Source organism: Hypomesus nipponensis, chromosome 23 (genome assembly GCF_054491055.1).
Source record: "Hypomesus nipponensis isolate SF chromosome 23, ASM5449105v1, whole genome shotgun sequence".
In the NCBI taxonomy this organism is placed as follows: Eukaryota; Metazoa; Chordata; class Actinopteri; order Osmeriformes; family Osmeridae; genus Hypomesus; species Hypomesus nipponensis.
Genome location: NC_140383.1, coordinates 24,106,721 through 24,117,500, shown reverse-complemented (window position 1 = coordinate 24,117,500; position 10,780 = coordinate 24,106,721). Strand labels below are relative to the sequence as shown.

General features: G+C 47.6%; 1 protein-coding gene across 1 annotated transcript in view; it reads right to left on the bottom strand.

Moving 5' to 3' along the window:
• The window catches only part of csrnp3 (cysteine-serine-rich nuclear protein 3), a 24,403-nt gene extending 15,287 nt beyond the window's left edge, over positions 1-9,116 (bottom strand). Inside the window, exons 1-2 of the mRNA XM_084689555.1 lie at positions 8,984-9,116; positions 7,312-7,358 (exon numbers count right to left, since the gene is read on the bottom strand). The gene's annotated coding sequence lies outside the window, so the exon portion shown is untranslated. The remainder of the gene's footprint in view (positions 1-7,311; positions 7,359-8,983) is intronic.
• Between the last annotated feature and the right edge of the window lie 1,664 nt (positions 9,117-10,780).

Genomic DNA, 10,780 nt, shown 5'->3' with positions numbered 1-10,780 from the left:
AATGCAGCTCGATTACATAAAAATGCAAAACATTAACTGGAGAGACGGCGTTCCTTACACAGAAATGCACCAGAGCTGATGACCTATATTTGCTCCGACTCGCAAGTGACTTTCTTATTTAAATGAAGCACATTTAAAAAAAGGTGGAAGGCAAGCACATCAGCGCACACAGATTTAGAATGAAAAAACGAAATCATAATCTCTGTGACCACCCTCATTGTTTGATGTAGGTCAAATGCAAATAATCGGTTCAAGAGTGTTCACTGATACCATCTCCTTGGAAAGGACATGGAGGGTAATATCCAAACAATGAACTTCTCCTTTTTCCATTTGACCAGAACATGCTCTTCAACATATTAACATCCTTATCAGAGCATACAGATAAGTGTTGTGCTCACAACTAGTCAGTGTAACTAACCCTCTTGTTGTAGATCATAAACAGGAGATGATGGCCCATGCAGGAACAATAACGCTCATTCACAATGCATACTGTGTGCTGAGCCTCCGAACTGTTACTGAGCTTGTATCAGTTCAACGAATGTCCCTGTGTCAGGGGTTCAAACAGTGTACCTCAACACCCTCCACCCAGAGCTGCTGCTCTACCCAGGCTGCTCCTCCACCCAGAGCTGCTGCTCTACCCAGGCTGCTCCTCCACCATCCAGGCTGCTCCTCTACCCAGGCTGCTCCTCCACCCAGAGCTGCTCCTCCACCCAGGCTCCTCCACCATCCAGGCTGCTCCTCTACCCAGGCTGCTCCTCCACCCAGAGCTGCTCCTCTACCCAGGCTGCCCCTCCTTCACCCAGGCTGCTCCTCCTCCACCCAGAGCTGCCCCTCCTTCACCCAGGCTGCTCCTCCTCCACCCAGAGCTGCCCCTCCTTCACCCAGGCTGCTCCTCCTCCACCCAGAGCTGCCCCTCCTTCACCCAGGCTGCTCCTCCTCCACCCAGAGCTGCCCCTCCTTCACCCAGGCTGCTCCTCCTCCACCCAGAGCTGCCCCTCCTTCACCCAGGCTGCTCCTCCTCCACCCAGAGCTGCCCCTCCTTCACCCAGGCTGCTCCTCCTCCACCCAGGCTGCTCCTCCTTCACCCAGGCTGCTCCTCCTTCACCCAGGCTGCTCCTCCTCCACCCAGAGCTGCCCCTCCTTCACCCAGGCTGCTCCTCCTTCACCCAGGCTGCTCCTCCTTCACCCAGGCTGCTCCTCCTTCACCCAGGCTGCTCCTCCTCCACCCAGAGCTGCCCCTCCTTCACCCAGGCTGCTCCTCCTCCACCCAGAGCTGCCCCTCCTTCACCCAGGCTGCTCCTCCTCCACCCAGGCTGCTCCTCCTTCACCCAGGCTGCTCCTCCTTCACCCAGGCTGCTCCTCCTCCACCCAGAGCTGCCCCTCCTTCACCCAGGCTGCTCCTCCTTCACCCAGGCTGCTCCTCCTTCACCCAGGCTGCTCCTCCTTCACCCAGGCTGCTCCTCCTCCACCCAGAGCTGCCCCTCCTTCACCCAGGCTGCCCCTCCTTCACCCAGGCTGCTCCTCCTCCACCCAGAGCTGCCCCTCTGCTAGCTGTCTGTCTCCTCCAGACCCCCGTGTCTGAGCCTGGAGCTGGGGTAAATGAATAGCATTACTTCATCTTGACCTCCCTGATGTCAGGGCTGTCTATAAAAACATCTAATATGCAGGATGCATCACAGTGGAGGTGACACTGACTGTTGGGTGCACGGGGGTGGGGGGGGTGAGTCAGACTTCAGACAGCAGAGCGCTCTCTCTCTCTGACGCTTGAAGAGGGAATCTCGCCAGCGTCAGACAAGACTCAATCTGGACGCGCCTCAGAGTGCAAGTGTTTGTTCTAGCATCCAGCACGGCAAACGTTCACACAAAGAAAAACCACCAGATGGCCAGGAGGATCTCTCTGTCTCTCTCTTTCTGGGAGGGGATGAAAAGATGAGCCAGTGAGACTAGACAGGAGGAGTGACTAGAACTACTCTAGGATGAAAACCATGAGAGTTGGGAGCGGCGGGCTGACAGACCGAGCCCTCCGCCTTGAGGACCCGGTGAGGTGACTGTCTCCAGTCCGACGGCGTGTTGAACCCCCCCCCACCACTGGTGTCAGAGAGAGCCATAAACAGAGGCCTTGGGAGGCCGGGGCCCAGCTGGCCTTCCTCGACCCCCAAAGGAGAGGCTGTGGGCTGCATGATTACACAGCTACAGATGATGTCAACAGAGGATCCCTCGCCCTCCCTCTCCCCCCTCTCCCCCCCTCTCAGAGAACATAAACTCGGCTGATGTAATCCACACCCATTGGCAATGTTCAGAGGAGGATGGCTGGGGGTGAATGTGTGTGTGTGTGTGTGTGTGTGTGGGGGGTGATAGACTCTTAAATTATACATGAAAAGGCCACAGCGGAATAGGTTTGGTGAGGGGTCATGAGGTACTCTCTCTAGCAAGCTCTCCGTCACTCTGTCTGTGTGTACCATAATCACATATGCTCAGAAATAACACGACAAGCACACCTATTAGCATGGCTGTATCCCGGGGGGGGGGGGACCACAGACTCACAGCAGCCGCCATTCACACCCCCCCTCCCTCGCCCCCCCCCCCCCTCCCTCCCTCATCCTCTTCATGTAAAAAAAAATATGTACAGGATGGCTTAACTGGAAGCTGCTCTAGATTAGCCACGTCTGAATAACATTTATTATGAAAACAGAAGGATGCTGCATATTGGCTTACCCATCTCATCAGCCTATTCACATCTCCATTTAATCTTGTGAAAATGATAACTTACTGTTACTTCCTCAGACAAATGTGTCGTTCATATGCAGCGTTGTAATGCGTGTATAATTCTAGGTCTGCAGAGAGCCTGATAAAGCAGGCTGGTCATTACACTCAAAGATGGCCTCTTCCTGCATCGTTAAAAACCATGCAGGGCTGGAGGTTAGGGAGATGAACAAATCCTCCCATTTTTCCTCTCCAACTATTTTGCAACAATATCACGTTGTGCAGCTTCAGATCAGATGGTCAAATTAGGAAGAAAAGGAAGTGCTAATATTCCTTAGCAGGGAGATTGTTGAGATTCCACATGCACAGGGAAAACAATCTCGCAATTAAAACACAAAGGAAATCCATTTAAGGAAATCCATTGAAGGAAATGTAGCGACATTCACAGATTTATGCAAATGAGGCTTCACATGCGCTCTGTACATTGTTAACTTGGTTTTGCCTGAGGCTGCAGACAGCAGCTCCAAACACATGAAAGAGAGAAGGGAGGGGAGGAAGAGGGGGAAGGGTGGGAGGGAGGGGGAGGACAGTCAGACCAGCCCACTGTTCAGCACACAGCGCACGGAGGGGGCAGCCTGCTACTGTAGCACTGAGGACCACTGCTCTCCTCTTCCTCTCTCTCCTCACAGAACAATAGAGATACCGTGACGTCCTGTTCTTCCTCGGAGAACAATAGCAATCCCTGGATGGAGGTGGGAGGCCTCGTAGCGTGGCTCCTCTCAGGGCAGCGAGCGACCTGCTGCCCAGACCCCCAGGCCCCAGCCAGGTTAGGTGTCTGGGCCGGGAGAGGGTGAGCCATTCACACATGGCCTGGGCTCCTGCATTAAGACACATCAAACTGGGCTGGAGACGTTTCAGAACCTCCCAATGGCGACTTGGAGAACTGGAGATGCCAATATCCTCACAGCAACTCACAAGTCAAAGAACAATAATGAAAGGAGAGGAGAATTCAATAAGGGAATTTAACCAGAATATGATTATTTATCCTTTATTTTCTATAGCTGTCTGTTAGTAGAATCATTTAAATAAGTAGTTCATTTCATTATTTGCATGCAGTACAGTCTTTCTCTCAAAGTCTATTACAACCTTATTATGATGATCTAATTTAGGGATGTAACACTAGAGTTAATGTGATGGACAGATCTATCACACACTTTAAACCCAGCAAATGGGTATCCATGTGTCCAGGCTGAATATCACTCACCACTATCTGACTCATAATGGGAGCGAGGCAGTGACTTCTACAGCAGAATGGATTAGGGTGTTTTTAGAACCATTTCCCAACTTTTTTTTAGGTTTCCCTGCAATTCGAATCACGGACTGTGGAGGCCTCATCAGCTACGTTCACCCTCGCGTCAATCACAATGCTCACCTGAATTATTCATGCGAGTCTATATTATTTATGACCGCGTTTTTCCCATGCCACCTGAAAGTTCGGCGGGGCTGGTTCTCTGGCAGAAACAGAGCTGTCAAAGCCGCTCTCTCAGACGGAGGCGCTTTCATCTTTCACACGGGCTTATGAAGCCTGGGGACTCGGAGTTCAGGATCGGCAGACGAGCCTTATTATTTATATATAACTAGTATCTGTTGAGAACTGGAGCCATTTTCATATGTAAAACATTTGCGCCATTATCTGGGAAAATTCACGAAGCTGAATATACTTGTAGACCCACTGCACACAGTAGTCATGGGGACAAATTATTCCCATTGAAAGTCTAGCAGGAAGATTTTAGGCGAATATGAAGTCAACGGTATTTTCATATATACTTTATATAATTGCCCAACATTGCTGAAAGGATTTGAATACCTGTGATTTTATTTGCAATGAACTCTGATGCAAAGAACGGTAAAATAAATCAATTTTTGCAGATAAACCACTTGTGTGAGATTACAATACATTCAAACACTGCCACATGTTTAGACTTCCATGACCTGACAAAATCCAAAACAAAGCGTAGGCTACAGTAATCCACCCTATTTTTAATATGAGTCCTTTTAACAGAGCTTTCCCAATATGAATACCGGTTGCCATAGCGATGGAAGGCATGTTGAGCAACGCAACTCTATGAAGGGGGAAATCGTTTGTTGTGAACATTACAATTAGGCTACATCATGGATTCATGGAAGAACACAACTGTGAACCTAATTTCCCTTGAAATCCGATGTTCCACACAGATAAAACGTCGACATGTTGTTAGGAAACAAACCATCAATGAGACACAGGCCAGTCAAAATCACAGCCTAACTCAATACTGAATTTGAGAGGTGAATAATCTATGACAAATTATCTCTGCAACGGATGCCTTAACAGACGAGAGATGAGAGCGAGGAAACATGACAATTTGACCAAAACGAACACAAAAATGAAAAACACATTAGGGAAGAAAAACCCATCTCAGTGTACAAAGGACGCTCAAGAGAAGTGTATTTCACCAGTGAACTGCAACGTTTGAGTGTTTTTCCAAATAGAGTACATCAATATACATTTAAAAATGAAAAAGGTTCCCTGTGCTTGCTATATTTCAGGTCCCAGGATCACAGGACTACAGCATTACTACAGCACATTCAGCACAGAATCACACAAAAGAACCAATCATCTTGAATCATGTGTAACTATTCTGGTGAAGTAAATACAAAGCCATGGGGTTCAGATCAGCGTTATAGACTGTGGACAAACAGAAAACTCCTTTTACTGTCAAATATACAGCGATGAAAGAGACAACAAAAACAGGTGGGGGAAAATGCAGCACATCATGTCATTAAACCCTTTGATTAACGCTCAGACAGTTTGAATGCAGTTTTAAGTTCAAGTACAATACATGGCATTGAGCACACAATCGTGGGAGTTTCTTCAAGGCTGCTGAAACAATCTTCTAAACTGAAAAGCATTTCTAAGGTGTTCTTCGTTCAATCCCCAAAGACAACAGACTACAGACAACAGACATAAAGATATGAATCGCTAAAGTGACGCATTAGGATTTTCCACACCATAACAATATTAAGAGTCTGACCTTTGAGACTGTTCTACAAGTGATCCTGAATGGAACTTCAGGTTAAGTTTAAAGAATAATCATGAATTCCTGTCATCCCTACATAAAAGAGAAGCCAAATTGATTTGTCTGTGAAAGTGAACCTCTGTTAAGACTATTCCCCCTCGCTGGAGTCATGCCGGGAGATTCGACTCTGTGCTGTTATCTTTAAAAGACGTGCCACCTTTCCTGTGAATCGTTAATGGCCCACATTGACTGCTATACAGCCCACATCTGGGCAACAGTATTTGTTATAGCATCCCATAGAACTCTGTTATTCAAATGAACCCGTTTAATGATTCAGCCTCGCACCCAATAAATACAGTTAGTAAATGTTTCAATGTGCTTTAACTGTGTCAGCTGGACTCATTCATCCTAACCCCCATGAACCCAGAGGGCTTGATAGATTGGACAGATAGAGGAAGAAATAAACAGTGACGATAAGAGAGGGAGCCCCTTTGCCTCCCAGATCGCAGTCGCTAGCAGGGAATACATCTGTGTGGGTCTGAGTGTATGAATGAGAGAGAGAGAGAGAGAGAGAGAGAGAGAGAGCTCCACAGAGCTGTCTCTGTGCCTCCTTCCTGTTCGACAAAAGAGTCTGGTTAAGGGAACAACAAAGACGGCCGAGTTGGAGAATGTGACAAGCTGCCATATTCCCACCCCCCTGTCACCATCTCACTGAAACAGCACGGTTCCTCATGCAGTGCCAAACACTGACAACCAATTACACAACCTTTGCTACCTACCTACTTCCTGATAAAGCACTGAATATTCAGATGAGCCATTAAATCTAAATTTCACTACAACCAATTAGTATGAGCTCCTGCCTTATAAAATCCCCATGAACCTAGCATAGTGACCCATCAATTTGGGATTTTGGTATCTGAAAATCTTTGTCTTTTATATTTAAAGGATAGATGTGAGGGTTTCAATCATTTAAAAAAACATCATTTAAAATAATCCATTCAGTTACAATCAAACAGTTATTTAAATGTGGGTAATCATCTGCACTAAAAGCCATTGAAGAATTGCACAACCATGAGACTTCACTTTGCTGGCTCTCGTTAAATGGCAAAAAGAACCCTGTCTCTCATTTATGACCTGTTATGACTAACTCTCAGTAATGATGATGAGCAATGTAGATTACACTCTCCACGTTATGAAACGGTCACATTCATTTCCCTCCCATCTGATAACCGATTTATCAAAAGGTCTCCTGACTGAAATTTGAGCCAGTAAGAAAAATGTGGGCTGTCATTGACAGCTCTGGGAAAACATCTCATAGGCAGAATATCAGCAACGATCAACTCTTAAATCAACTTCCAGTATTCCAGTATCCAGTATCATGAGAGCTTTTGTGGCAACAGTCCAGCACCTGGGCAAGCTTTTCAAAGGGTCTCCCATCCATAAACGCAACACATAAAGGCTCATTGCAAATGACTGCAGGCACTGCATATCAGTATTTCATGACAAAGCATGACATCACCAGTTGACAAGAACAGACATATTATTGGCTTACCTTGAATCAAAGATGTTGTTGTTATGCTGTCCTGGATTGTGTGTGGCCTGTGGAGGATAGAAACACAAATGATTCGGAGGTACGGTAAGATTTAACAGGGGCCAAACCAAGATGATAGTCTATAAAACGTCAGTCCAGTGTGAGTTCTGAATTATCAAAGAGGAACCCCCTCTCCACAGCCCCTTAGACAAACCGCAACTAATCTGGTTACAACATCACATAAATGCACAATAACACCAAACATCATGGTGTATGGACGACGTCGTTCCAACGTGATGAGGATGAGCCTCGTTCCTGAGGAAACGTATGAGGATGAGCCTCGTTCCTGAGGAAACGTATGAGGATGAGCCTCGTTCCTGAGGAAACGTATGGCACACAGAGGGCAGGCCCTGGCGTCGCTCTGCAGTGGGGCTCTGAGGGCGAGGTTGGTGGGGACAGCACAGAAGGCATGCTGCCTCCCCCCCTCCCCCCCTCCCTCCCTCCCTCCCTCCCTCCCTCCCTCCCTCCCTCCCTCCCTCCCTCCCTCCCTCCCTCCCTCCCTCCCTCCCTCCCTCCCTCCCTCCCTCCCCTCCCCTCCCCTCCCTCCCCTCCCTCCCTCCCTCCCTCCCTCCCTCCCCACCTCCCTCCCTCCCTCCCTCCCTCCCTCCCTCCCTCCCTCCCTCCCTCCCTCCCTCCCTGCCTGCCTGCCTCCCTCCCTCCCTCCCTCCCTCCCTCCCTGCCTGCCTGCCTGCCTGCCTGCCTGCCTCCCTCCCTCCCTCCCTCCCTCCCCACCTCCCTCCCTCCCTCCCTCCCTCCCTCCCTCCCTCCCTCCCTCCCTCCCTCCCTCCCTGCCTGCCTGCCTGCCTGCCTGCCTGCCTGCCTGCCTCCCTCCCTCCCTCCCTCCCTCCCTCCCTCCCTCCCTCCCTCCCTCCCTGCCTGCCTGCCTGCCTGCCTGCCTGCCTGCCTCCCTCCCTCCCTCCCTCCCTCCCTCCCTCCCTCCCTCCCTCCCTCCCTGCCTGCCTGCCTGCCTCCCTCCCTCCCTCCCTCCCTCCCTCCCTGCCTCCCTGCCTCCCTGCCTCCCTGCCTCCCTCCCTCCCTCCCTCCCTCCCTGCCTCCCTCCCTCCCTCACTACCTGTGCTCCAGGACGCCTCTGTAGGAAACACCCTTCCTTCACTCTGCAGGGTCCCCATGCAACTGGACCCTAGGCCTGTACATACAGTAACCTATGTGCAGACACACACAAACCTAACCCTATACACATGCCAAATGCGAAAAAAAAAGAAATCACACTCAAATCTTGGGACACCTTGAGTCAAAATACATATCTCTGCAAAATGCTTCATATTAAACATATGAATGGACTATGAAAGCACTTACTGGATGGAAGTCATTTATACTGGTTTTGTAAATATCAAGGATATTATGTGATCTTTTTCGTACATTCACGTAAATTATTTAGTTTGAATTCGTTTAAGGTAGGCTACTGTAAAAGTATCATTCTGTCATTTCTAACTATTGTCCAGATTCTAATGTAAAATAAATATATAGCACCAGTGACAACATTGTAGACATTATTAAGAGGAGCACTTTCTAACTCCCCGTTTCCCAAAACAATTATTCCGTGAATGGAAGCAGCACTAATTCAAACAGCGTACTGTGATACCCAAGAATGATGCCCAAATTAGACACTCACCATTCATTACGCTGTCAGCTCCTCCATTGCCCCTCCCGCTTGAAAACATGCAAATTAAACGTTATCTTCATAGAACGTGGGACTCGTTTCATTTATAAAACACAAGGACACTACTGTATTAATACATAACGTGAGTGCACCGTAATTAAGAATTGCCTACAGCCGGTACAGTTGTCGCATCTACAGCGCAACCCAGACGCTCTCCTTCCGGCTGCTCGCGGAACAATGGTGCAGCAGCGGTCTGACAGCTACACCCCAACGTGACTTCTCTTAACCAATCACCTTACATGGTTTCAGGAATCAGAAATTGTCCACTAGACACCATGCAATGCATGCCGAGCAAGCCCGATTCAAGCTGCTTATGGCATCATGGCAACGTTGCAACATGAATGACAGAAACAGGACTGAAAGGAAGTGTTCCGGCGCAGGTATGACCGTGCCAATAGATGGAATCTTTATTAAATTCAAGCAACGAGACGTTGAAAAAACACCTTCCATTGTCTGAGAAAAATCCTTTATAGAGTATTAGCCCAAATTAGTCACCAATCTTTCTGAAGGTTATGGGACATTAACAGAGGGTAAACATTATTGTGTAAAATGAGCTTTGTGTATTCTATGTTAATATAAGACAGACGTCTGAATTAGAGTGGTCTGGTTTTCCCTACAGAGTTACCACGGTAACACATGGGTCCCTGATACAGCCACACAATATGAATGTGCAGTGCCATCTCGTGGATGAAGTATACATCTTATTAGCAATTAAAGTCTTTGAATGAAACCAGAATCACGCTCAAATTCAGGAGAGCTGAATAGCTATTACTAATGAATAATCCAATTAAGAATCCACTTAAGTAGGCCTACGTGATATAATAACGTTAAAATAAATATAATGTCCGACCATTACAAGACGATTTTTTCGTTAATAGGCATTGTCGAGTTAAAATCAATGGTCACGACAGACAATAGTCTGCTGTTTCACCCAGAACAGTAGGTGATGGGAAAAATACTACGTGTCCTTATTCATTTCATAAGAAAGTTACAAGCCTGGTACAGTACTTTTGTGTTGGTAATGTCAGATAAAGTGTGAATCAGTCAGACAAATGTGAATACGGTGATAATAACAGACACCAAATAATTCAGATAAACAATTTATTTATTTGTGATTTTATTACCCTGATGTTACATATTGAGAAAGACTACCAGGGGAAGATTTCTTTAAGGGTTGACTTCAAGTTTCACATTTCATGCAGTTCATTCTATATTCAGCTTCCAGTCCTTCCAGTCCAGTTACAGGTATGTGGGTAGCTTGACTTCCCATCGATATTGAATTTACATCCACCTTACCACTTAGATAATAATCTTGCTGTGTAGGGCCAATTGATCCTTATCCCTGAACGCCAGGAAGCGTCAGACAATGAGAGCTCTGTGATTTGGATGATTGATACGTACATACGTGCACAGCAGCAATCAAAGTAACGCACCAGTTTTACTAGTTAAAGACAAGTGTGTGTGTGTGTGTGTGTGTGTGAATCACCTTGACAGGATGAACAAACAGCCCTCCAGGCTGTGTAATCTGAGTGAAGGGAATCGATATGGGATCAGGCTCTCCCTGAAACGCGTCTCTCTGGCCTGGGCTGAATTATGCAGTCCTCTCAGGTGAACTAAGCTGATCTGGTGTCCTTCAGTCAACACCAAACACCGGATGCTTCCTGAATATCATGCCTGTGCATTGAGATGACACACCTCTCTCTCTCTCTCTCTCTCTCTCTCTCTCTCTCTCTCTCTCTCTCTCTCTCT